The sequence below is a fragment of the Xyrauchen texanus genome, chromosome 11 (genome assembly GCF_025860055.1).
Source record: "Xyrauchen texanus isolate HMW12.3.18 chromosome 11, RBS_HiC_50CHRs, whole genome shotgun sequence".
Lineage (NCBI taxonomy): Eukaryota > Metazoa > Chordata > Actinopteri > Cypriniformes > Catostomidae > Xyrauchen > Xyrauchen texanus.
Window position 1 is genome coordinate 6,165,051 of NC_068286.1, and position 26,606 is coordinate 6,191,656.

At 39.8% G+C, this 26,606-nt stretch overlaps 1 long non-coding RNA gene across 2 annotated transcripts; it reads right to left on the bottom strand.

Annotated features, from left to right (window-relative positions):
* Positions 1-726: 726 nt before the first annotated feature.
* LOC127652177 (uncharacterized) lies at positions 727-11,750 on the bottom strand. Of its 2 annotated transcripts, XR_007971674.1 has the most exons (4): positions 11,609-11,750; positions 7,095-7,211; positions 2,984-5,080; positions 727-2,821 (listed from the first exon to the last, which is right to left on the bottom strand). It is a non-coding gene; the product is annotated as an uncharacterized LOC127652177 (long non-coding RNA). The 2 variants fall into 2 exon arrangements; XR_007971673.1 differs by lacking the exon at positions 11,609-11,750 and having other exon boundaries at positions 7,095-10,378.
* Positions 11,751-26,606: the final 14,856 nt, after the last annotated feature.

Here is a 26,606-nt window from a genome sequence, read left to right on the forward strand (position 1 = left end):
GAACGGCAGCCAGAGAAAATATGTAATATTTGTTTTAATATACCATACTGTATACCACGATTAATTACAGAAAACTGTGCAATTAATTAGTTTTAAAAAAGCATCAATTACCATCCCTAACAAATTTATTCCACAGGTCTGGAGCTATGGCATAGTTGAGAGAAGAAATAGCAGCATTGCATAACCATAACACTCACAAAGCATGTGTATAGATGTGCATGAATGTGCTGATGTCTTCTTGTTGTAGACCCCGCTGTGTTTTAGTTTTATCTTGTTGTCTCTTTATCTGTGTATGGCTTTGATCTGAGCTGCTCACTGGATTAAAGATGTGTCACCCTGCAGGGCATGAATGAAACGAGGATCGACATATCTCTTTATCTGGCATTATTATGAAATTGTATTCAAAAATGATGATGAAATGGTGATCTTTGGCATCCCAGTGATGTGTGATGTCAAAGAAACACATGGATTCTGAATATACAGGTCACAAAAAGATACGATTTTCCGTGTTCAAGCTGCTCAGAAAAGAGCCAAACTTCAGAGAGCTTTATGGAGGAGCCATTGCAATGTTTTTGTTTGAAGACAGGCGCATTATAATCCTAAATGTGAACGTATGATCATTTCCAAAATTCAAATCATCCTATTAAGGATTTATAAAATGTCCTTATGCATGAAAAATTGATCCAAACACCATCTCACTTTATTAATTTTAAAATCATCTTAAAAACATTCATATATGTAAACGTTCAAATGCATGAATCTACAGAGCACCCACAAATATCATTATATAATGGGACAGAATGTAATATAAAGTGCATTGAAAAGCTATTTGAAGGAGCAATGTGTAATATATTTACTGTACTAAAGCATCAAATTATCATAATATGTTATCAGAGATTTAGGAAACATGCTAAGTTGAAATACTGGCTTCTCTGAAAAACAATGCTACAGCGAGTATATTCTACTTTGAAATGTCCGTTCCCGGTCGGAGTTTCTGTTTGTGTTTTGGCCTGTGTGGTCCCGCCCACTGCCCATTTCCCAATAGTATTTCGACACCCTGGGTTGCCAGATCTGAAACACCATGGAAAACAGCACTACATCTAGCTAACACTGACAGAGATATAAAAAATACAAAAAATAAAAACATTGCAAACATATACATTAGCTGATCAACATAAAGTATATGGCTCGTCGCTTGCCATTGTCAGTTTGCTCGTTCCTGTTGCGTGTCCTCAACCTGGCAACCCGCTTGAGCTTAGAGTCTGGGGAGGAACGGGCAGGGGAGACAACTATCTCCAATATTTTTAATTTGGACTGCAGTACCCATTTTAAACACTTGATGTTAATGTTACATATTGCTCCTTTAAAGGCGCAATCAGTAATTCTAATCCAATAAACTTTTGGTCAAATTCGTCAAATATCTCCTCACAGTCTGGTAGCTGTTCGTTATGTGGGTAGGCTGAAAAAAATGTATTTGTACACAGCCCTGGCTCTATAAATGGACAAAAACAAAGTGGATCGGACCGATCCACACAACACTACTCCAGCCAATCAGCAACAGGGGGTGGTCCTTGCATGTGCACAGGATGGGGGTGGGGGCAGAACAAGAGGGGAATTAATTAGAAGAGCGAAGGCAAATCTAGCGACGGCAAATCTAGCTGATGCGAACATTCTAAACTCCAAGGAGGACAAATGACTGATAAACAGACCAAGAGAAAAAGGTCAGAGAAATATAAACTAAAAAAAGAAGGATAATGATAAGTTGAGAGCAGAGCTTCCAAAGGAGCACTGATGGTATTTGTGGGGGGGGGGGGGGGTTGAAGGGGGTGTGTTTGTTTTGGCAGTTGAGTTCAAATATCAACAGTGTTTCCCAGGAATCGCTGAGTGCACCTTTAACCCTAATGATCATCATATGATACCCCATTGATTTGTTCACCAACAGATTCGCTAACTTGTTTTCATCCAGTTAGCTCTGCTCAGCTAGTAGATATTGTTTCCAAGGCTAAATGCTCCAGCTGTGAGTCAGATGTCATCTCAACTCGTCTTTTCAAGGAAGTGTTTGTAACCTTGAGCCCAGCTGTGACAGCCATTATTAACAGTTCTCTAGCAAATGGAGTTGTACCTGCTAGTTTTACACATGCTGTGGTTCACCCTCTGCTTAAGAAACCCCATCTTGTCCCATCTATCCTTAGCCATTTCAGACCTATCTCCAAATTACCTTTTATTTCAAAGCTCTTAGAGAGAGTTGTGTATCATCAGTTGAATTCCTATATCAGAAAGCCAAAAATTTTAGGTTTTAGATCAATGCACAGTACGGAAACTGCACTGTTGAAGGTCAGCAATGACCTGCTGAAAGTTCTCGATACTGGTTCGTATGCAGTCAAGTCAAGTCAATTTTATTTGTATAGCGCCTTTCACAACACACATCGTTTTAAAGCAGCTTTACAGAAGATCAGCATTAACAGACGATAAAACTGTAATGTCTATAAAGTCGATGAATCGTCATTGTGCAATTAGAAAAAATACGATTCTTAATCCTGTTTAAAAATAATTCAATAATAGTTGTATTAATAACTCCAGTGAGCAGCTGAAGGCGACTGTGGCAAGGAACACAAAACTCCATAAGATGTAGATTAATGGAGAAAAATAACCTTGGGAGAAACCAGACTCACTGTGGGGGCCAGTTCCCCTCTGACTAACCCCACCCTAACCTTAAACCAGACTCACTGTGGGGGCCAGTTCCCCTCTGACTAACCCCACCCTAACCTTAAACCAGACTCACTGTGGGGGCCAGTTCCCCTCTGACTAACCCCACCCTAACCTTAAACCAGACTCACTGTGGGGGCCAGTTCCCTCTGACTAACCCCACCCTAACCTTAAACCAGACTCACTGTGGGGGCCAGTTCCCTCTGACTAACCCCACCCTAACCTTAAACCAGACTCACTGTGGGGGCCAGTTCCCTCTGACTAACCCCACCCTAACCTTAAACCAGACTCACTGTGGGAGCCAGTTCCCCTCTGACTAACCCCACCCTAACCTTAAACCAGACTCACTGTGGGGGCCAGTTCCCCTCTGACTAACCCCACCCTAACCTTAAACCAGACTCACTGTGGGGGCCAGTTCCCCTCTGACTAACCCCACCCTAACCTTAAACCAGACTCACTGTGGGGCCAGTTCCCCTCTGGCTAACATCATGAATAGAATGTAAATATTACTTATGTATAGTTAAAGTCATGGTTTAAAATTATTAAACTAAGTAAGTGTTAAGGGTCAGTGTTTAAACATCGATTGTGTTTGAACTGTAAGATTAATGACCAAAGTCTTTGAATTCCATCTTGATTAACTGCAGAAGTTCATATAGATGCAATTGTCCTTGTTAATTGGCTGATGAAGGCTTTTGTTGGCAATAGTTAGTCGATGCATTCCATTTCAAGATCGTAGTCCATCAATAGACTGAGGTGATTCAGGTAGGAGATGGCACCAGTTCATCCTCTGAAGTCAATCATAATAGATGATGTTTGGCTGGCACCGGCTGCATGTAGTCATCATCATTCAGCGACATGTAGCAGTGGAGTCCAACACGAAGCAGGAATGGAGCTGGATCCAGCCGGTTCTGGTGACCTCAGGATAGGAGTCCCGAGGTTGAGACATGGAAACAAATAAGATAATATTAGCATAGATGCCATTAAATTTATTGCAGAGTTAGAGATCATCATAAGCAGTGCTTGTCTTGTTAGATTAAGCGCTGCATTCGATACAGTCGGTCACAGTATTCTGTTACATCGGTTGGAAAAGGTTGTGGGTTTCAGGACGTTGCCCTGCAGTGGTTGGCCTCTTACCTCAAAGATATAACCTTCTCAGTGAGCATTGGGAAGTCTTCTTCTTTGTCGGTTCTCCTATTATGCGGTGTGCCCCAAGGGTCCGTTTTGGGCCCTCTTCTCTTTTCACTTTATATGCTCCCCTTGGGTGCCATTTTTGAGAAATATAAGATCTCCGCTCACTGCTATCCTGACAATACACAATTTGATCTACCAGCTAAAACTGACAGTAGTTATCCTTTGGACGTGCTTTACGACTGTTTTGAGGAAATAAAATCTTGGATGGCTAATAATGTTTTGCAATTAAACAAAAGCAAAACTGAAATTCTGATTTTAGGCCCCTCCAGGTCTCCATCTGTTTTTAATTTAGGTTCACTTTCTGCCAGTGTTCAACCTTATGTAAGAAATCTTGGAGTTACATTTGATTCGTCAATCATTTTTGAAAAACAAATCAGTACAGTGGTAAAGGCCAGATTCTTTCATCTGAGTTCGGTTGCAAAATTAAAACAATTTCTACCCCGAAAGATTTGGAGACTGTAATCCACGCTCTCATAACATCATGCCTGGACTACTGTAATTCCCTATACAAACTGCTGTATGTAAATGTAATAACTTGCAAGTCTCCATACATTTGGGAAAATCACTGGTTATGCATTTACTCCTTCAATGCCATGAGCACCTCTCCACACAAAGACAATCCAATTTAGGAGCTGGTTTTGAATACTAACTGATAAAACAGTATTCTTTCATTACCTGGTAGCTCCCTTTTTGTTTCACACGAAAAGACTGCTTAATTATCTAGCGTGCCGTCCCTGCGACAGCTATGACAGGTTCACTAGTCCAGTGGACAGGTCATAATTACTTCCTCTTGACAACAACTAGCTCAGCTAGAAATCAGAAATCTTATCTGTGTTTGCTCATTTCTTTCAGGGCTATTTTTTAATATACATTTCTACACCACAGTCTTGGATGTGCGCTGGTTAGTAATCTAGTTCATTTGATTTGCCTAATTGCTTACGTCTATATGCACGTTCCTACACTGATTACACTCTTACACCAGACTGATCTCACAGTGATATCAAAAGCAGTACGTTGACCTTTCTTTAGCTGAAACCAGCCTGTTCTTACCAAACTTCAAAACACTGCCCCCACTGGCCAAAGCCGTAAGTGTTGTTGCGTGTATGGGCACATGAAAGCTCCATTTTCTGGGTGAAATGTCCACAGAGGGGCGCTAAAAGCGAGTTGTTTTCAGCTGTACAGGCTGTAATACAGTGAAGAGGAATGCATGTTTTAGATACTGTACTCAACCCAAATCTTAATCTATCCATATGAACAAGTTGATTTTTGTAATCAGTGTATTGGTGTGCATGTGAACAAATGGAGAGTGGCAGAAACTGTTGTGCAACAATAAGCCCTATTTATATGTGGAAAAAATACTAAGATACTGTACTGTAGATAGATAATCATCTATAACATTTTTATTACTGATGCATGAAAAAGTAATTGATCCAAAGCCTACTGGTATCCGAAGCAAAACCAGCTTAGAACCACCATACTATGCATATAAATGATTAAGATTAAAACAAACAGCTGCTAGAATATCCATCTAAAACAATGTAAATGTCATAAAAATACAGATATGAGAATAAATAAATATACAGAATGATGAGATCTGCATGTATAAATACAAAATGTGATCTGTACCACATCCATGTTTAAAACACAGCCGATTTACTTCTCAGACTCTCAGACTATAAATCGAAAGCAAACATGTCAAACTGAAGTCTTTTGGTCTTTAGATGAGTCCCTATATGTGAACAGCAGACTCTTGAGTAAACTCCGACAGTAAAGCTGGACCTGACAGGACAGCAGACCCCCCTTTGACTTCAATTCCCCTCTGGGGCCCTCAAGAATTGGTACTATTTAGCCTAGAGTAAATAAATGAAGTACAATTTTGGAATTTCAACTTCTTGGGAACATTGACTTCTTGTAAAAGATAAAAGTGCCTAGAGCATTTATCTGGATGCCTTGTCAAACTTCTTATAGGAATACTTTCTTAAATACAACACAATAAACTTGTCAATTAACTAAAAATACAGTGCATAACAGGAATAATCCTTGTATCTTGGAATCTCTCTGTATGGGACAGTGCACACGTCCCTTCTGACATCACACACTGAGGCAAGATCAAATCCAGTGAGAGCAATCAGGAAGTGTTTCCATGCTCCCGTCTGTCTTCCTGCCTCTTCCTGCTCTCTAATTAATGCAGTTGAGGTGGGAATCATCATGGAATGCTAAAGTGAGGCTACAGGCATTGGAGGAAATGATCCTCAAATGAAACATGAAGCACAAGGAGCTGTTTCAAATGTCAAAACTCTCTCCCATTCTCTCGTTAAGCATCTTCTCAAATGAGATACACAACAAATCTAGTTTAGCTCACATGGTGTCTTAGAATAAGCTTGAAGGGATAGTTTACCCAAAAATGAAAATGCTTTCATTGTTTACTCACCCTCATGTCATCCCAGATGTGTATGACTTTCTTTCTTCAGCAGAACACAAATGAAGATTTAAAAAAAAAAATGATCTCAGCTCTGTCATTCCATACAATGCAAGTGAATGGTGATCAGATCTTTGTAGCTCCAACTATTGCATAAAGAAACATAGAAGTAATAAATAAGACTCCAGTGTTTAAATCCATATATTACCCAGAAGCGATATAATAGGTGTGGGTGAGAAACAGTATAATATTTAAGACCTTTTTTTACTCTAAATCTCCATTTTAACTTTAAGATATCAGAAAGTGGAGATTTAGAGTAAAAAAAAAAGGACTGAAATTTGTTCTTGCCGTTTATTGCTTCTGAAGATAAGGATTTAAGCACTGGAGCCATATGGATTACTTCTATGATTCATTTATGTGATTGTTTGAGCTACAAAGGTCTGATCACCATCCACTTGCATTGTATGGACCAAAAGAGTGGAAATATTTTTCTAAAAATCTTTATTTGCGTTCTGCTGAAGAAAGTCATACACATCTGGGATGGCATGAGGGTGAGTAAATGATGAGAGAATCTTTGGGTGAACTATCCCTTTAACACACTGGGGTTGCGGTTCTATCTTTTAAAAGAATGTATTATAATTTTTTTCCATGCAGTTCATCTCAAGAGCACTACTAAGGCCCTTTGCTAAATCCATAAAGTAGTTTAAAAAAATAAATGAATAATAATAATAATAATAATGGAATCTAACAAACAATGTATAAAACCCTCTTTACTCACAGTTTGTTCGCGGCTGTCCTTCACATCGTAGACGTTGATTTTGATGAGTGTTTCACTGTAGACAGGCCAATCAGGTGGGAAACTTGCCCCAGTGAGGAACAAAGAATCTCTTGTTCCCTGCAGGGAGGACAACAACAACAACAACAACAACAACAACAACAACAACAACAAGTGAGCGTGAGAGGGCCACAAATGAAACAACAGCTGTCCGCATACTTGCCACATGTGTAAGCCCTTATTCACTTATTTAATAGGAAGATGTTAATAAAATGAACTTATACTGTATATACTTATAATATATTCAGGTTTGGGAGGGTTACATTTGAAATGTATTCCAATGTAATTAATTCAATAAAAATATTTAATCGATTGAGAGCCTTAAAAATATATCTTGTACATTTTTGTCCATCTTTCGCTAATCGTTCTGTCTGCCTCATATTTGAAATGATTGCTACGCACCTGCTGGCAGGTAATTACAGTGTTGAGAAGCAATTAACAAAAAGTAGAGATGCTCGAGGCCCAAGAGCGTACGTGTGGGACACCTTGCACAGTTCTTGTCAAGCTAGTGTAGCTTTTCCATAAACAAGCAAATTTAGCGATGTTGAACGACAAAGTAGCGATGTTGAGCGACAAAATGCTACAACGCTGTTTTTGTAATGTCACAGTGTGGCGCAAGCAGCCGAGTGAACAGTTCTTTCAAACAATTCGTTTCAATGAACCAGTTCATAGAACCGATCACAGTTGTTCTTTTGCATCATCACGTGGTCCCAGACATGCTAAAACATTCCAATAAAGCCATATGTAAGCTCATATTGTTGTTATTATGGTTTTGGATTAAGTTGTATTAATAAGGGTGTTTATTTAACCCTTGTGCGTCAATTTAAAAACGTTGCTCAGAGTCAAAAAACTGCCATAATAATATTATATATTTATATTAATTTCCACTTTCAATTACTTTTGATGTATTACATTTTTTTGTGCAGTGCTCTAAAATACAGCAAACAGAAAATAGGAAAAAGCATGTATTTGCTCCATAGGCTAAACATGAGAAAAAATGGCGCCATCTGGTGGAAAATATAAAGCCAGTGCTCCAGAAAGAAAGCATAATATCATACAATTCATGATTTTGCTTTAATGGCTCTAAGATCAAATATTGCAGTTTTAATGGGTTTCAAAGGTGACATTTATTTTTATCCCCTTTTCTCCCAATTTGGAATGCCCAATTCGCAGTACAAATTACCACATGCCCCACTGAGAGCGAGAACCACTAATCACGAGGAGGTTACTCCATGTGACTCTACCCTCCCTAGCAATTGGGCCAATTTGGATGCTTAGGAGACCTGGCTGGAGTCACTCAGCAAGCCCTGGATTCAAACTCGCGACGTCGGGTGTTGTAGTCAGCGTCAATACTCGCTGAGATACCCAGGCCCCGCCCATATGTGTTTTTATTGATGTATAGCCTACTTCAAATGCTCAGGATCAGCTCATCCATGGGTTTTCGGACATATCTGAAAGTGATGGTTCACAGTTCAGTTTATTAAAAAGCTTTCAGTCTTATTTGTGAACAAAATATAGGCTACAACCAGATTTGAGTGTCACTCATTGAGTGACTCATTGAAAAGATTAAACTCAAAAGAAAGGACAAATAGTTAAAGGTATAGTTCATCCAAAAATGAACATTTAATCGCCCTCATGTCATCCCAGATGTGTATGATTTTCATTCAAGTAAAGATTTTTTCCCCTTTTTCTCCCAATTTGGAATGCCCAATTCCCAAAGTGCTTTAAGCACTCGTGGTCCCCCTCGTGGTCAATCCGGGAGGTGGAGGAGGAATCCCAGTTTCCTCCACGTCTGAGACCGTCAATCTGTAATTATCTTATTACATGGCTTGTTGAGCTCGTTGCCACGGAGACATAGCGCATGTGGAGGCTTCACACCATCCATCGCAGCATCCGTGCTCAACTCACCACGTGCCCCACCAAGAACGAATCACATTATAGCGACCACGAGGAGGATGCGACTACCCTCCCTAGCAACCGGGCCAATTTGGTTGCTTAGGAGACCTGGCTGGAGTAACTCAGCACGCCCTAGGATTCGAACTAGCGAACTCCAGGGGTGGTAGCCAGTGTCTTTACCAAAAAGCACATAAAGGCAGCATAAATGTAATCCATATGATTCCAGTGGTTTAATCCATATCATCAGAAGAGCTATGATACGTGTGGATGAGAAACAGATCCATGTTTAAGTCATTTTTAACCATAAATCTCTACTTTTACTTTCCATTCTTTGTGCATATTGACACCTACTGGTCGGGGCTGGTCAAAAGTCGAAGATGCATTGTATGGGCCTACAGAAGATATAGTCTTCTAAAAATCTTTGTAATCTGTAGAAAAAAGAAAGTCATGCACATCTGGGATATGGTGAGTAAAGGATGAGTAGTATTGCTAATTACCCATTTCAAAAGAGTAGCTTCAAGAATGAGTAACTCGCTGCTTGGCAAACTACAGTTTCAAAGTAGCTTCCTCAACACCGCAGGAATAAAAAAAAAATATTCATCAAAATATAAAAAAGCATGGCCACAGCAGTAGAGCATACAGCAGGGCGCTGCAGATAGCCTTGAGAAGAAACCTGCTCCACATCAAAAGCCATCTGTTTCTTCCCCATGTTAGGAGCAACTGGCTGGCATCCCCAGGCTGACCCCACATCAGGTTCCAAAACTCCCTGCTTAAGTTGCGGAAGTGTATGCATCATACTTCCACTGATCTGAGACCAGAGAGCTCATAGCCATGGCTGTGATTACACAGCGGCATTTCCTCCGCTCTGGGGTGTGTCTGGAACATGGTCTCTCCAGACAGTGGGCAAGACAGATAGTGATACAGATGGCTGACATCAGGACTCATTCACACACATAGAAGTCCAGGATTAAGCCAGAGACTCAAACAGCTCTCTTCTTGGATAAAAAGTAGTCCAGCTATTATTCAAGTCAGTGCTGGATCGATACAGCCACAGTCTATCTGTTTCGCTATCTGTTTATTAGCCGAGCAGTCACTTTTATCTGAGCTAACAATCACACCTCGTTTAAGTGTCTCTGTTTCCGCACATGAACTGAGGAAATGTATCAGGCTGAAGTAAGAGTTTTCCATGCAAAGTTCACAGATACCAAGGGCTGTCGAGCTCCAAAAAGGACAAAAACACCATAAAAGTCCATATGCACTATATTCCAAGTCTTCTGAAGCCATACGATATCAAAATTTAGGTTGTTATTCGCAGGTTTATGACAAAGTTCACATACTTTGTTACTGTCCTTTATTACTAAATGTTATATTTCTACTTTAGCCAAGAATACATTTATTCTGTTGACTTTCATATTGACTTCACTATGGTTAAATAAACAACAACATATGTTTACACTGATACGCTCAAAAAATATTTAGCCTATTATTAAGATGTACATATTTAAATGTAATAACAAAATTCCATCAAATTTAATTATGTTATGTTTAACAAAATAAAATTAATAAATCTTTTATTAAAGATTACTCAATTCAGTTTGATGGAATTTTGTTATAAAATATAACAAATCTTTAAATGTAAATGTTTTGACTTGACTGACCAGTACCAATACCAAATATTATACAGCTGAAAATGTTAACTGCATGCGGTTATGTGATCGGCGATTTGCAAATGAATCACTTGAGTCAAATCTTTTGACCAATTTGATTCTTTTGAATCGGTCAAAACAGCTCAAAGGTGGACCAAACAATTCGTTTTGCAAATCAATTTGCTAATCTTAATCAAAATCCCTTTTAAATCGTTGTTTTTGGCTATAATTTAATTGATACTTTTTTGTCTTTAACATTATGAAGTTAAATGAGATAAGATTTGATCAACACTGCATTTGTTTTATCTTCCCCAACATATGCCAGAGCCAACAGTTATTTAACATCAACATTATATTTTCTAATCTGAAAATGAACACAAATTTGATTTTGAGCTTTAATGGAGGGGAAGATTATCAGTGAATAAGGATTTAATTTTTGGTATGGCTTCAGAAGGCTTTGAATAGTGCACAGCTTGTATGATAGTACATTTATGGTGCTTTAATGGTGTTTTTTGGAGCTTGAACAGTTGAAAATATACTTTTAGTGTTTTACAGAATAAATAATAGCATGCAGGGTTGGAAAGGCATGAATTTTCATTTCACCTGTTGACCAATTCCTTTAAAGAGGGACGGTGATGCACCTGTCTAGGAGTGAGCTAAGAGACATTAGCCAATTGCAATGTCTCTATTCTCTCTCAGATAGACACATGCCTCCCTATGGGAGCTTATAAGGTATTTACAAGTATGCATCATTCATCAGTTAAAAAGAGGCAGATTGATTTTATAAGCTGCTTCATCAAAAGAATCAGCAGGAAATCTGGCCTAAAAGGCTTCGACACTTCACCCAAATGCATCTTGCCAAGGTAAAAGCTAGGCCATTAAAAACTTTTACAAGTGATACAAAACCACACTTACCTTACCCTCCATGTCTGGCAGTTCAGTAAGCTTAGAGCTGAGATAGAACAAGTAACCCGCACAAAAATAAACTCACTGGCTGGTATAAATCAGTGTAGCAATGCTGTGGAGCCCTGAAACTCTTCGGCAGTGTGGGTAATGGTCAGTCCTCAGGACTAATGGATCCGTTTCAAAAAGCATGGTTTATTTAGTGTGTGTGTGCTGTATGCTGGAGGAGGGAGTAATTTAGACATGTCCCAAAGTGGCCAATTTGTTCCGTAATGCGCTGCCACGCTGGGCAAGCTCAGCCACACTCATGTTTTCACATTAACTAGACGTTCGATAAAAGAACAACGCAAAACACACAGAATGAATAGCTGATAACCAAAATGTTGGCGAAAACTGCATGTGCGCACACACATAACCCTATAAACCACTAAGACATAACCAATAAAGGCATTTTATGAGGAAAAGGTGTGATGTTAAATCCCACTGGCTCCCCTCCTCTTGAGCGTCAATAGGCATTTTTAGAATGTGATTTTCCAGCAGATTAAGAGGTCTGAATTCGCTGCCTCTTCTCCTGTGCACACACACACACACACACACACACACACACACACACACACACACACACATTGCTCCTAATAACCCAGGACAACACAACTTCTGCAGGGATTGATTTCTTTAAATTCCATGAATCATCATGACTCTTTGTACCATCTGGAACACCTCACTTTATTCTGTCAATCACTCATATTTCTCATTCTCTAACACTTTGTAAACTCTTATTAATAAGTAATGAACTCATTTTAGTTAATGACTAATTTGAACAGACAGACAGACAGACAGACAGACTGACTGATTGTGCCAGACAGGCTGGTTTGAGTATTTCGGTTACTGCTGATCTCCTGGGATTTTCACGCACAACATTCTCTAGAATTTACTCCGAATGGTGCCAAAAATAAAAAACATCCAGTGAGCGGCAGTTCCGTGGACGGAAACACCTTGTTGATGAGAGAGGTCAACAGAGAATGACCAGACTGGTTCGAGCTGATAGAGAGTCTACGGTAACTCAGATAACCACTCTGTACAATTGTAGTGAGCAGAATTGCATCTCAGAATGCACAACACGTTGAACCTCGAGGCAAGAGGAGACCACGTAGGGTTCCACTTCTGTCAGCCAAGAACAGAAAACTGATGCTGCAGTGGGCCTACCATCTGTGTACCTCAGCAGAAATCCAGATTCATCAGACCAGGCTATGTTCTTCCAGTCTTTAACTGTCCAGTTTCTTTATCCTGGAAGAAAACTTGCTTTATTCTGCTCTGACAATCTTCCCCAACTCTGAGGATTGGTTTTTCCAGCAGTAAAATGCTCCATGCCACACAGTCAGGTCAATCAAGGTGTGGATGGAGAACCACCAGATCAAGACCCTGTCATGGCCAGCCCAATCTCCAGACCTGAACCCCATTGAAAACCTCTGGAATGTGATCAAGAGGAAAATGGATGGCCACAAGCCATCAAACAAAACTGATCTGCTTGAAACTTTGTTCCAGTAGTGACTTTATGCCAAGTCACCAACAGCAGGGTTGGGAGGGTTACGTTTTAAATGTATTTCACTACAGATTACAGATTACATGCTGTAAAATGTAATTTGTAATGTATTCCATTAGATTACTCAAGGTCAGTAATGTATTATAAATACTTTGGATTACTTCTTCAGCACTGTCAGATTTTTTCACGTGTTTTGACTATAAAAACTCAGTAAGACAAAATACACATGTAAAAATACATTCTCTGAAAAATATTCTCGGAGGAGCCAAAAATAAGGTACGGCTGTTTACAGTGGCAGGTCTAGTGCTGTGGCAGGAGGAACACAACGTCTCGTTCCTTTCCTCGGGGGGAACGGAGGTTACAACAGTAACCTTGACGTTCCCCTTCTGTCACTCACTCGACGTGTCCCATATAAAAACGCCACGCACTGACCGTGTTACGTGAATTGCCAAGACAGGTGCAAGCAGGCTACTGCGTGCAAGAGGCAACTGTGTCGGCTTCACGTAGCCCTCCCCAATACCCCCAAAGAGGTGTCACATACAGACCTTAGGTTCCCCGCACCCCTGAGGGGGGGGACAGGCGCTACATGACTAGCATGGGAGCAAGCCCGGCAGCCACTATGTCTCTCACATAGGACGTGAAGTCTTAATGCAATGAAATGCGTCGGGGAAGGCGGTCTTTCCCGGTCCTATTCTTTCATGGGGAAAAGACCCTGCGGAGGCCACATCCTGCCCAGTCTAGGGGGGAGGTAACATGTGGCAAAACACCACGAGGGTTTTGAAGCCATACGTGGGATATGCCACGGTGGTAGGTCCAGCCTAATGAGGGGGGACTCTACAAGCACTGCGACCGGGGCAGCGGGGCTGCCCAAGGGAAATGCGGGTCCGCTGACAGGGGGACCGTACCGCGGGAAATACATCACGGGGAGTTTGCATGAAAAGGGAACTAAGCACGTGGAGCTCGACCCCAGAAAAGAGCACCTGTGACTCGTAGTGGGTCTGGCCGCAAATTGCTCCGCTGAATTCGCCGGCCAGAAGGCTAGGAAGGAGAACATCCAGGGAGTGACGCTTAGTGGCTAACCTGGGATAGAAGGCGCACTGGATCAACTTGGTGAAGGGCGCTGTGCGCAAGCGGAAAACACCTGGTCGGATGTGAGAATGGAGACGTGGAAGTACACGTCCTTCAGGTCTACCGCCGCAAACCAATCTAGCTGTCGAACGCAGGTAAGAAGCAGGGTCGTGATCTCTGCTTGTAAGGCGCTGGCTTTCTCGGCGCACACGGAAGTGGAGCGAACACCGCTGAAACAAGGCGGGAGCCGGGAACTGAATCACGTAGCCGAGTCGGATGGTCCTGGCCAGCCAGCACGACGGATTGGAAGTGAAAGCCACACATCCAAACTCAGCGTGAGGGGCACTATAGGGACGATCGCTTTTGACGTACCGGGCGGGGCTTCATGGTGGGGGGGGAGCAGGTAATAGTGCGTCGGGAGGCAGAAGAGTGTCCTGAGGCTTGGGTGCTAAGAAAAGACTCAAAGCACATACCTTGCTCCGCACACCTGGCAGGGGGCGGGTTAGAGACTGAGGAAGACGTCGGCCTGCTGCGGCCTGCCGGGGCTGAGCAGTTGCGGGGCTGGAGGCAAGGGAACTGCGTCCGGGGAGCCGGGACTGTAGAGTTTTGGGAAGGACGTGAGAACAGCGCGCACCGGCTGGATGACCCAGGGAGTGAGGAAATCGTTCTTTATTGAGAATGTGGGTGCCGCTGCCCGAAGGCAGGGGACGGAGTGGTCTTGGTACCAGCTCCTGAGCAAACGTCTGACTGCCTGGGTCGCCTGTCTCAGACGCGCTTCCTGTTATATATATATATATATAACAAATTATGTTGCGGCTGGCAGACTCAAATGCATTTTTACAAAGACGAAGCAATACACAGCACTTTCCAGCATCCAGTTTGCTAAATTGCCTGCTCTGAATTCTAAAATCATTAATTTCAGGTTTAATTCTAGTTAGCAATCTGCTGTAGATGTTAAGCATAAATGTTGTTAGCATGTGCTGTTGGCAGAACTACAAACACACATGCACAGAAACAGAATATTACTGCAGTCTATGTGAGCTTAAAAGTGCAAAGCTCTTTCCTGGCAAATCTAATTTGGAGGGAAATAGAGTTCTCTTTGTGCACTCAAATGGGACCAAGAGTCCATGTGGAGAGAGGGAAGAAAACAGAAGGATCAGTGTGCCAGTGGAGGGTGAGTCTGGTGTGAGATATGGGCAAAAGAACGACCAGCTGTTGCCCTCAATAACGCTCTCGGGAGAATTGTCAGCAGAAACATGCCCCCATCATAATAAATAATGTGAGTGTGTGTTGGTGTAATAAATAAAAGCATGATGGTAAACGACTGGCTAACACTCACTGACTTAGAACAGTGAAGTTTTGTCCTTTTTTAAATATTGTGTTTTTTTAGGGGTTTTTTTGTAACATTTTACAATAAGGTTTCATATGTTAACATTAGTTAACAACATTGATAACATGAACTGACAATGAACAATATTTTTTTGTAAACATTAGTTAATGCAATATTAACGAACGTGAACTAACAATGAACAAGGGCTGCACAATTAATTGAAAAGCGAATAGCGATTACAGCTGCCACGATTATGTAATCGTGAAAATTGTCGATTAAAGCAATCAATTTAAGTCTGCCCTGTTGCATCAATAGTTTCTATTTACAACGTGTTTATGCAGCGGTTGAATATTCTAACCAATCACAGACATGTCCGTTGAGCAATGAAACGGCAATGGCCAATCAGAGCCGCTTAGATTCGTTCGATTAGATTATAATTGCAAAGTAAACCATGTCGCGTCTGGGTTCTGATCATAGACTTTAAAAAAGATGGACGACGCACCTTCGCTCTTTTCCATTGGTGAGAACAGAAGCTGCCGGTGTCCCGATATGGCGCTGACATCTTGGGACTTGAGCCTGCGCAGTTGCGATTTCGGGACCAGACCTGGGCAGTAGTGAGCAGGAAGTAAAGCCGCGAAATCAAGGCCCCGCCCTCACTCTCGCTGAATCAATCGCAAGCACACGCCCCTGCACTTTTGACTTATGACGGTGTGAAATAATTAATTATAGAAATTTAGATATTAAATTTAAAGCTCCAATCTCCTCAGTCCTCCGAAGATCCCGAAAAAATGTCGGTGCTTCAGTGGCTACTTCGCTCAGAGAACCTGTCAATCACAGCTGTCAATCATGATGTCACAGCGCCGTTTTTATAGCATCAAATAACTAAAAACAAACTTATTTTGAAAACAAACACTTGAAATGACATCAACGTGATGGAAACTACAGTAAATGACAGAAACTATCTTTGGAAAAAAGATATGTGAAGTGTAATTTAATTGTTTAGTTGGTCTCACGTCCCGTTGAATAACATGGGGAGGCGGGGTTTATGACCTATACTAGGACCAGTCACCGGGGGGCGATCGAGACGTTTTGGCTTCACTTTTGAGGGCTTGTGCGGCACACTGATCACCCTGTCGGACTATATTTTGCGATTACAACATGTTGACATTATACATTATCCCTTACATAAACAACACACACTGCTATGATATCGAGGCACTGAAAAAAGAATATTTTAACATTTTAACAGACTTTCCTACATTTATTCATTTGCACAGAAGTGAAATTAAGATAAATAATTTGTTTTAGTATAATCAGATTACAATTACAGACTTTCAACTAAGTTTGTTACTTTTAAGTACATAACATTTGTAACACATATGCATTAATATTATTTATGTAGAATACATTTTAAAAAATTGTGTTGAATTTGTTGAGTGGAAATGAAAAACTTTTCTGTGTAATGCATTTTAGAAAGTAATTTAAAAGTAATTAGAAATGTGATTACTTTTCTTTGAAGTGATCAGTAAAGTCACTAGTTGATTACAATTTTTAAAGTAGCATTTTCTATTTGTAATTTTTAGTAGATTACTTTTAGTAGTATAAAGTTTATTTCAAGAAATGACTCACTGATTCATTTCAGTCTCTGCGTGGTATTTTACGTTGTCTTTTTTGTAACTATATTTAGTTTTCTAGTTTTATTAGTTGTATTTCATATATATTATCAAGTAACTATTTTGTAAATGCATTTGTTCTGTATTCATTACAGCTTGTAAAAAATAGTACTTTATAGTTTTACATTTAAAAGCTATTGCCCTCTTGACAAGTGTAAATGAAGTTAGCAACTTTTTTAGTAGCTTGTAGTGTAGCTACAATATTTACCAAATTATATATTTAATAAATTAACTTGGCAAACAGTTGAAAAATACAGTTTTAAAGTACCTTACCCAAAGTTGGCAGCTAGTGAAAAGCCCCCGCCAAGACCTCTGGCAATGGGCTGCATCTATTCAGACTTGGAAATGAACATGATGAGCTCAGGCTCATTAGCACACATAAAAACAGCCATTAATGAACACCAATACGAAGGGAAACATAAGCAAAAAACAAAACAAACAAGGTGTAATATAATTTGGTAGATCACGTCAAAAGGTTATATTTCTGCACTGCAATAAGAGCAGCTGCATACACGAGTTAATAAATCTTTAACATTATGAAATGTGAGCCCACTGCAATAGAAATTTGTTAAAGATTACATTTTCCATTATTGCCATTTTTCACTTGACTGCCTACTCAGTGCACACATAAAGTATTAATGATTACCATCACAAATTAAATCCATTTAATGGGTCGTGTTTTTAAAATTCACAGTGAAAGAGATGCTTTTGTCTACTTTGGCTACTGAAACCATAGCTCAGAAAAAATAGCTTGGATATATCACCCATGAACTGAGACTGCTTCATTTAAAGGCACTGAAACCAAGTGATGTAAGTGAGTCTATCTGTTATTTTTCAAGTCAACATGAAACAGTCTTAATCTGAAGTATTTATGAGTGGTTATGAGAAGAAATATGGCAGAACTTGATTTAATCCACCAAGAAGTGATTGGATCGTGAAAAGAGGGCGTTGCATACCAGAATGGAGCCAGGTGGTTGAACGAGAGGGGCTGGAAAAATATTGGGTAGAGGCCATTCTGTACATGCGGAGCGAGAGTTGTGTCCGCATACTTGGCATGAAGTCAAGCTCATTCAATGTGGGCGTTAGACAAGGTTGTGCCATGTCTCCACTCCTGTTAGTGATTTTCATGGATGGGATATTGAGGCACAGCTGAGGTCAGGAGGGTTTTCTATGTGGGGGCCGGAAGGTGTGCGGGGAGAATGTTGTGTGAGATCGGCTGCAAACAGGGAACAGCGGCAGCAGTAATGTGGTCGCTGTACCAGACTGTAGTTGTGAATGGGAAGTTGAGCCATAAGACAAAGCTCTCTGTTTACCAGTCGGTCTACATCCCTACCCTCACCTATAGTCATGAACTCTGGGTAACAACCAAAGAATAAGATCACGGATACAAGCAGCTGAAATTTGTTTTTCAGCTATCACTCTCCATGACAGGGTGAGGAGTTCGGCCATTCTTGAGGAACTCAGATTAGAGCCACTACTCCTACGCATTGAGAGGAGTCAGTTGAGGTGGTTCGGGCATCTGGCAAGGATGCCCCCTTGGCAGCTCCCGTTGGAGGAGTTCCAGGCACAGCCAACTGGGACGAGACCCCAAGGTCGGCCCAGATTCCGCTGGAGAGGTTAAACCTTCCAGTTGGCCTGGGAGTGGCTGAGGATCCCCTGGGTTGAGCTGGAGGAGGTTGCAGGGGACATGTCTCTGCTCTCCATATTGTCAACGTGACACTAAAGGACTAAACGGTAAAGAAAATGGATGGATGGATGGATGGGTGGATGGATGGGTGGGTGGATGGATGGGTGGGTGAGTAGATGGATAGATGGATGGGTGGATGGATGGGTGGGTGGATGGATGGATGGATGGGTGGGTGGGTAGATGGATAGATGGATGGGTGGATGGATGGATGGGTGGGTGGATGGATGGATGGATGGGTGGGTGGATGGATGGGTGGGTGGGTAGATGGATAGATGGATGGGTGGGTGGATGGATGGATGGATGGATGGATGGATGGATGGGTGGGTAGATGGGTGGGTGGGTAGATGGATGGATGGGTGGGTGGGTAGATGGATGGGTGGGTGGATGGATGGATGGATGGATGGGTGGGTGGGTAGATAAATGTTATAAATAAAACACCGTGACAAGTGTACTCCAATTCACATACGAATGACTCTTATGAAAACATTGAAATCTCATGGGTCTGAATCAGTCTCATTCAATAACAGAATGAAAACGTATTCACTGAAATGTGGCTCGTGACATTTAAATTTGTGTAATTACTGACGCGTTGTTCATATGAGTTAAAATAAACATTTGGAACAGAGATTTCTTGTAATAGGGGTGCTTCTTTAAAAGAAGGTTACTAAAAGAATTGCTAATTAAGGTGGCGGCGTAGTGGGCTAAAGCACAGAACTGATTAGCATGAGGTTGCTGGTTCGAACCCCACAGCCACCACCATTGTGTCCTTGAGCAAGGCACTTAACTCCAGGTTGCTCCAGGGGGATTGTCCCTGTAATAAGTGCACTGTAAGTCGCTTTGGATAAAAGCGTCTGCCAAATGCATAAATGTAAATGTAAGAAACCTGGGCGTTACTGGTCTCCATTCTATTGATTCATTCCATTTGAATTGTACTTTAATAAATACAAATTCAAACTAAATATGATTAAATATTGGCAGAATTTGTATTATTATTATTTTTATGTAAACAATTCCTTTAACTCGTTCAACTTCAACCAATAAATCTAATAGTTAGTGGATTACAAATTCTAATGGTATTGTTTGTCACGCAGTTAACATGCAGTTAACATGTCCTGACATGCCCATTGTAGCAGCATAAATCACTGGGGACTTGTGGCTTTATTATTCGTGTTTCACCTAACTCTGTCAATCTGTGTACTTCACGATAGAGGTTTAAAGGCACCGGACACCTCACCAGCCAAATGTAATTACTGCTGCTCATGGTGTATAAACAGAGTTCCTGTGAAGGCTTCTATGAATCCAGGTAATTAAAGTGTCCCTGCCGCTTTTATTCAATCAACAATATGCCACTCCGACGTTCACAGGCGGCGATTAGAGGCGATGAGAGTTCACATTCACTTGTAACTGCTGATGTGAAACACCGTGGATGTAATTGGAAGATTCTTACAAATGGCGTGCCGTGATGACCATAATACTGACCTATCATTTGATTGCAGACGAGCTCATTTAAAGGAGCCAAAGATCCACGAGAGAACTTCTGAGACACTCATCTAACACATTAATCAAACATCTTGATGGGTTCTTTGCAAAAAAAAAAGCTCTTATTTGCTTGGATCATAATCACTCATATTTGCAGCAGAATAAATTGCTGTTTAATGTGTCGCGGTTTGCGTAATGGCCTGTCTGAGCATAAATTGTGGTTTGACAAGGTCTGTAAGTGTTTTTCCCCTCCTGCTCTGCTTAAAAGTATAGTTCATGCAAAAAGTTACATACCCAATATTACTGTCTTCTGAGGAACAGAAATGTTCCAACAGGAAATCGGCATGTACCCTGAAATCAACCCTATTCAGATTAATTTCTGACAAGCAGCATCCTCCATGAGATATGTTTGCGTCAATGCATGTGTGAACATATTTTCCTCTGGCTACCAGGCTTGGGGAGTATCAGAGTACTTGTAATGGCATTATGTAATCAGGTTACAAAAAACGAGTAATCAGATTACAGTTACATTTGGTAAAAACTGGGATTACTAGCAGGATTAAAATTTGTATTTATAACAAAATAAAAAAATAAAAGATCTTCCTGAGAAATACTGCCAAAAGTAACATTTGAAAACTCATAGAAAGTAGGAATGAGTCAATCAAGACACACTATAAAGATTTCAATCTATTTTGATCTATTCTTTAAACAAGATTTTTTTTTTTTTTTATTAAAATCCTGCTCAAACATAAACACAGAATCACCCATAAATGTGATGTTTGACTGTGGATCAGGAGTAAGCAGAGGACAGACACTGGAGGCACTGCCTTAATAATAATAATAATAATGATGATGATGATGATGATGATGATGATGATGCCTGAAATCGACCTATTGCAGTCGGAAGTTAAAGAATGGTCAGTGCAAATTAGGCTACATGCTAACTGCAATACATGTCAGAATTTAACTTTGTTGTGTTTTTGGATCTCAGGTATATCCTGCCATATTTTGTTAACCAAGACATAATTCAGTGCATCTGTTCCCGTATCTTTTTTCTTATATATATATAATAACAGTGTGGCAGAGCCTAATACGGGACCAGGTGTGTATGATTACGACCCGGCCCTGCCCTCCGCCCTGCCACATTCCTCCCTCGTTCTCTCAGGCTGGGGAGCCCCTGGCCTGACGTACACCCCCCCCCTTTCCCTGGGGGAGGGCGCGCCTTCTGCGCTGTCTGCCGGCAGGTCATCCCCATCTACCTGGACGAGGGAGGCCTCAGAGGCTTGATTAGCCTAATACGGGACCGGGTGTGTATGATCACGACCCGGCCCTGCCCTCCGCCCTGCCACAAACAGCTACATCACTCATAACATTATTCATACTGGGATTGTTTGCGTTTAGAAGGTGTGATTAAAAGACATCGAGAACATGTTGCTTTTCTCTTGACTTTATTCACATATGCGATCTTGAGGTAATCAAAAAGTAACAAAGTAACTTGATTACATTACTTTCTTATTGCGGTAACTACTTATTACATATAATTATTACAAATATCACACCTCCCAGAAGACCAGCTTTAGCCAAGTGCGCGTTTCTGGTGATGAAGCGCTCATTATGTTTGCAACTCAATTGACTTACCTCAGTAGGTCCCCGTCGATAAACAAGTACTAATGAGAGCAACACGGTATTTATAACCCACATCCATGAGTGTAAACACAAATAAACTCACATAGCACAAACAAACGTACACACACAGTAAGATAATACAGATTTGTTTATGCACCGAACAAATCTAGTCAGAATAGCAATGAATCGAAGGGCAACATCAGGGTTGCTATAGATTTGAGCAATTATCTAAAAGGTGTAGTTCACGCAAAAATGAAAATTCTGTCATACTTTACTCACCTTGATGTTGTTCCAAACCCATGTGACTATTTTTCTTATGTAAAACACATATTGTGTGTTTCACGCATAAAAAAATAAATAAATAAAAAAAATAAATATATATATATATATTTATGGGTAGGTAGTATTATGTATATATTTATTGCATTTTTGGGTGGGAATAACTATTGCATGTGAACTATCCTTTATTTTATTTATTTATTTATTGCATTTTTGGGTGAATTATCCTTTATTTTATTTTATTTATTGCATTTTTGGGTGAAATATCCCTTTATTTTATTTATTTATTTATTTATTGCATTTTTGGGTGAATTATCCTTTATTTTATTTTATTTTATTTATTGCATTTTTGGGTGAAATATCCCTTTATTTTATTTATTTATTTATTGCATTTTTGGGTGAATTATCCTTTATTTTATTTTATTTATTTATTGCATTTTTGGGTGAACTATCCCTTTATTTTATTTTATTTATTTATTTATTGCATTTTGGGGTGAACTATCCCTTTATTTTATTTATGTATTTATGTATTGCATTTTTGGGTGAAATATCCCTTTATTTTATTTTATTTTATTTATTTATTGCATTTTTGGGTGAAATATCCCTTTATTTTATTTATTTATTTATTGCATTTTTGGGTGAATTATCCCTTTATTTTATTTTATTTATTTATTGCATTTTTGGGTGAATTATCCTTTATTTTATTTGTATTTATTTATTGCATTTTTGGGTGAATTATCCTTTATTTTATTTTATTTATTTATTGCATTTTTGGGTGAACTATCCCTTTATTTTATTTTATTTTATTTATTTATTGCATTTTTGGGTGAATTATCCTTTATTTTATTGTATTTATTTATTGCATTTTTGGGTGTGAAGGGTGAGGGTCAAAATCCCTTGGCTCTTCAGATATATCAATACATATATATATATATATATATATCCTTTTATATCAATATCTATCTGTATTCTGTTGCTTAACTTCTTTAATTAAGTGATGAATTAACTATATGCATGATCACATAATCAATTCTATTTTCTTATGCATAACTGAAATATACTTTGAATCTTATGTGTGTTGGAATGTTAACTAGTGTCTTTTAAGGAACATTCCAGAGTCTTTCTCTCTGTCCTGCCCGTAGTCTGAAGGTCCTTTGGGGATAAGCTTAGCTGTGATGAGAGGGGCAGGGAGAATGTTAAACATATGTTCTGTGTTTGATCGTTACTTTTCTATGATTAAGTATATGGTTTAAAGTCCTATGCAATACTACCTGAATAGTAGAAGTGGGATTTTCTATTATTATTTCTTTAGGGAAGAAATGTATGTTATTTCAACCCTCTCCTCTGCCCGAGGAGTGAATATTTTATCTCTCTGTTTTGGTTTAAATGGCCTGATAATGTGTGCTCTAGCTGTCTTGTGCCCAGAGAAGGACTGTCGTTCAGTCAGTGTTTTGTGTGTGCGTTTGACCTTCTACCTAGGTTTTGAACCAGGGATGCACACCAGGCCGACTCGAAGACGCCCGCGACCATCTGCGTAGGTCACTTCAGACGTAAATCTCGGGCGCGGACGACAAGTGCGCTGATTAATGTTGATAGGCCATTTAACTATCTATATGTTGTGACTTTATGTTCTTTTAGCCAATCAGGAGTAAAATAATGGAATGTACGTCCTTGCAAATGGTATAATTGATGTAAGATTTTGTGTAAGGTACGAGTTAGCTTTCGATCTCCTCGTGAGACTTTGCCGCTGGCTCTACCAATTTCACTGCAAACTATTCTTCAGTAAATTTTGATTCTTTAATTGAATTTCTCGACTCCTGGTTTTCTTTCTCCATATCTGGTCCGGGTCATAACTGTTATACCCCTAACAGGTGAAATATCCCTTTATTTTATTTTATTTGTTTATTTATTGCATTTTTGGGTGAACTATCCTTTATTTTATTTGTTTATTTATTGCATTTTTGGGTGAATTATCCTTTATTTTATTTTATTTATTTATTGCATTTTTGGGAGAAATATCCCTTTATTTTATTTATTTTTCAATTTTGGAGTCATGACAATTTTTATCGTTTTTAATTCAATTTATTGTGCAGTGCTGCCGCATCTAGCCTTTTCAAGGAATGCAATTGAGTGCATTGAATGCAGATGAATGCAGATGTAGATGGGCTGTTATTTGTTCCCCATAGTGCAATGCATTAGTGATGAGCTCACCACCATGACCCCATTCCGTACGACTGCTGTAGCTGAACTTTCTTATAAAGCTTCTGGATAAAGATACAGAGCCAAGACATGTGCATGTGCAAGGGAAATCGGTAATGTATGCGCAGAAATGTAAAACTCATTCCTAAACTGAAAGCTCCAAACCAGATCTGGAAAGCCGATGATTGCATCAAATCATGTATTCTTGCAGAAGAGTCATGGCTCCAATCTGATTTCTCTTGATTGCCTCTATCTGATGCTTATCCTCTTTCATGAAAAGATATTACATTACGTTGGCGAGACCCAGGAGGAAATTTTTTGCTATTCCGTTTCATATTCACTTTCTTCTACAAGGTCCATTTACGTATAAATATCTGTGAAAAGGGGATCAAGGGAAGTCTCCGCTGCCATTCAGTGCATTTGTATTCCTGTATAGAAACACTAGTCCTGCATGAGGTGACTCTATCTAAACACTTCACAGGTAACTTTCAGCTCACATGGAGACTGGCAAGCACTTCAGGTCAACACTCATTTGAGCTACCGTACAATTTCATTACACTCAAACAAGCTTTAAACTGTAGTTGGTTATCTAATGCAAACATTAAAGATATAGTTCAACCAAAAATGAAAATTCTTGCATCGTTTACTCACTCCTCATGCCATCCCAGATGTGTTTGACTTACTTTCTTCTGCTGAACACAAATGAAGATTTTTAGAAGAATATCTCAGCTCTGTAGGTCCATACAATGCAAGTGAATGGTGACCAGAACTTTGTAGCTTCAGAAATCACATAAATTAAACATAAAAGTAATCTTTAAGACTCCAGTGGTTTAATCCATGTCTTCAGAAGCAATAAAAAAGTGGGTGAGAAACAGATACAAATTTATGTCCTTTTTTGACTCTAAATCTCCACTTTCCATCTCAGAACAGGCACTATATGGGACTTTCGTATGTAAAAGTGAAAGTGGAGATTTAGTGTAAAAAAAGACTTCAATATTGATCTGTTTCTCACCCACACCTATCCTATTGCTTCTGAAGACATGGTTTAAACCACTGGAGTCTCATGGATTACTTTTATGCTGCCTTTATATGCTCTCTTGAGCTTCAAATTGTTGGTGACCACTTGCATTGTATGGACCAACAGAGCTGAGATATTCTTCTAAAAATCTTCCTTCGTGTTCTGAAAAGAAAGGAAGTCATGCACATCTGGGATGGCATGAGGGCGAGTAAATGATGAGAGTATTTTCATTTCATAATTTCAAAGTCATGCAGCCAAAATGTTTAGATGTCATATGATAGCAATGTGTGAGGCACAGGGCGAAAAGATTATGAACTGCTAATTTTACTTGTAATTTGTGTGAAAGGGAATAAAAGTTATTGAGTGCGTTCATGCAAGTTCTTAGACATATGTACAGTGAGACACATAAATATACTATAGGTATAGTAACATGACTCTATGAGACCAGGCTGGACATGTGCACTGTCCACCAGGCCATGTCCCAGTGTGAAATGGTGTTTAAAATGTAAGTGGCCCGGTGCAATATGCAGTACAGACAGTTTCGGGTTGAGAACAGGACTCGTGCAGGAGGAACTCTGAATGTTTTATGCTGTTGATGCGGGTGTTAGTGAAAAATTTGCTCGATGGAATTTTTTGTTTAAATAATATTGCGTCTGGAATTATTCAAAGAGTTTTCTAGGTCACCAAGTGCTTATGAGCGCACCTAAAATCTCTCTGCTTGGAAATACAAACAAATCCAGCTTGCAAGTGGAAATGTGCAGTTGTCAACTCAAGCCTTCTGTTTGCTCTGTAATTACCTATTCAAAGTGCTACATTTGCAGAAAAAACACTAATGCAAGCAGCATGAATACGATTATTGTGACTTACCTTAAGTACCTGTCTAACGGCATCATTACTCAAAGCTTTTCAATTGACTATAAAACTGGAAGGGGATCCTTTCTTTATTTTTTGCATAACTATGAATGGCAATAATCCAGTTCAAAACCTACTGAGCTGCCCTGCTGTCTAGTGCCTACAAACAGTAGGCAGCTGCCTTAGTAAAGGTCTGCCTGTATCTACAAGCTTTTCTCTGGTTTTCTGAAGCCAATTTTGGGAAAATATCTGTGGA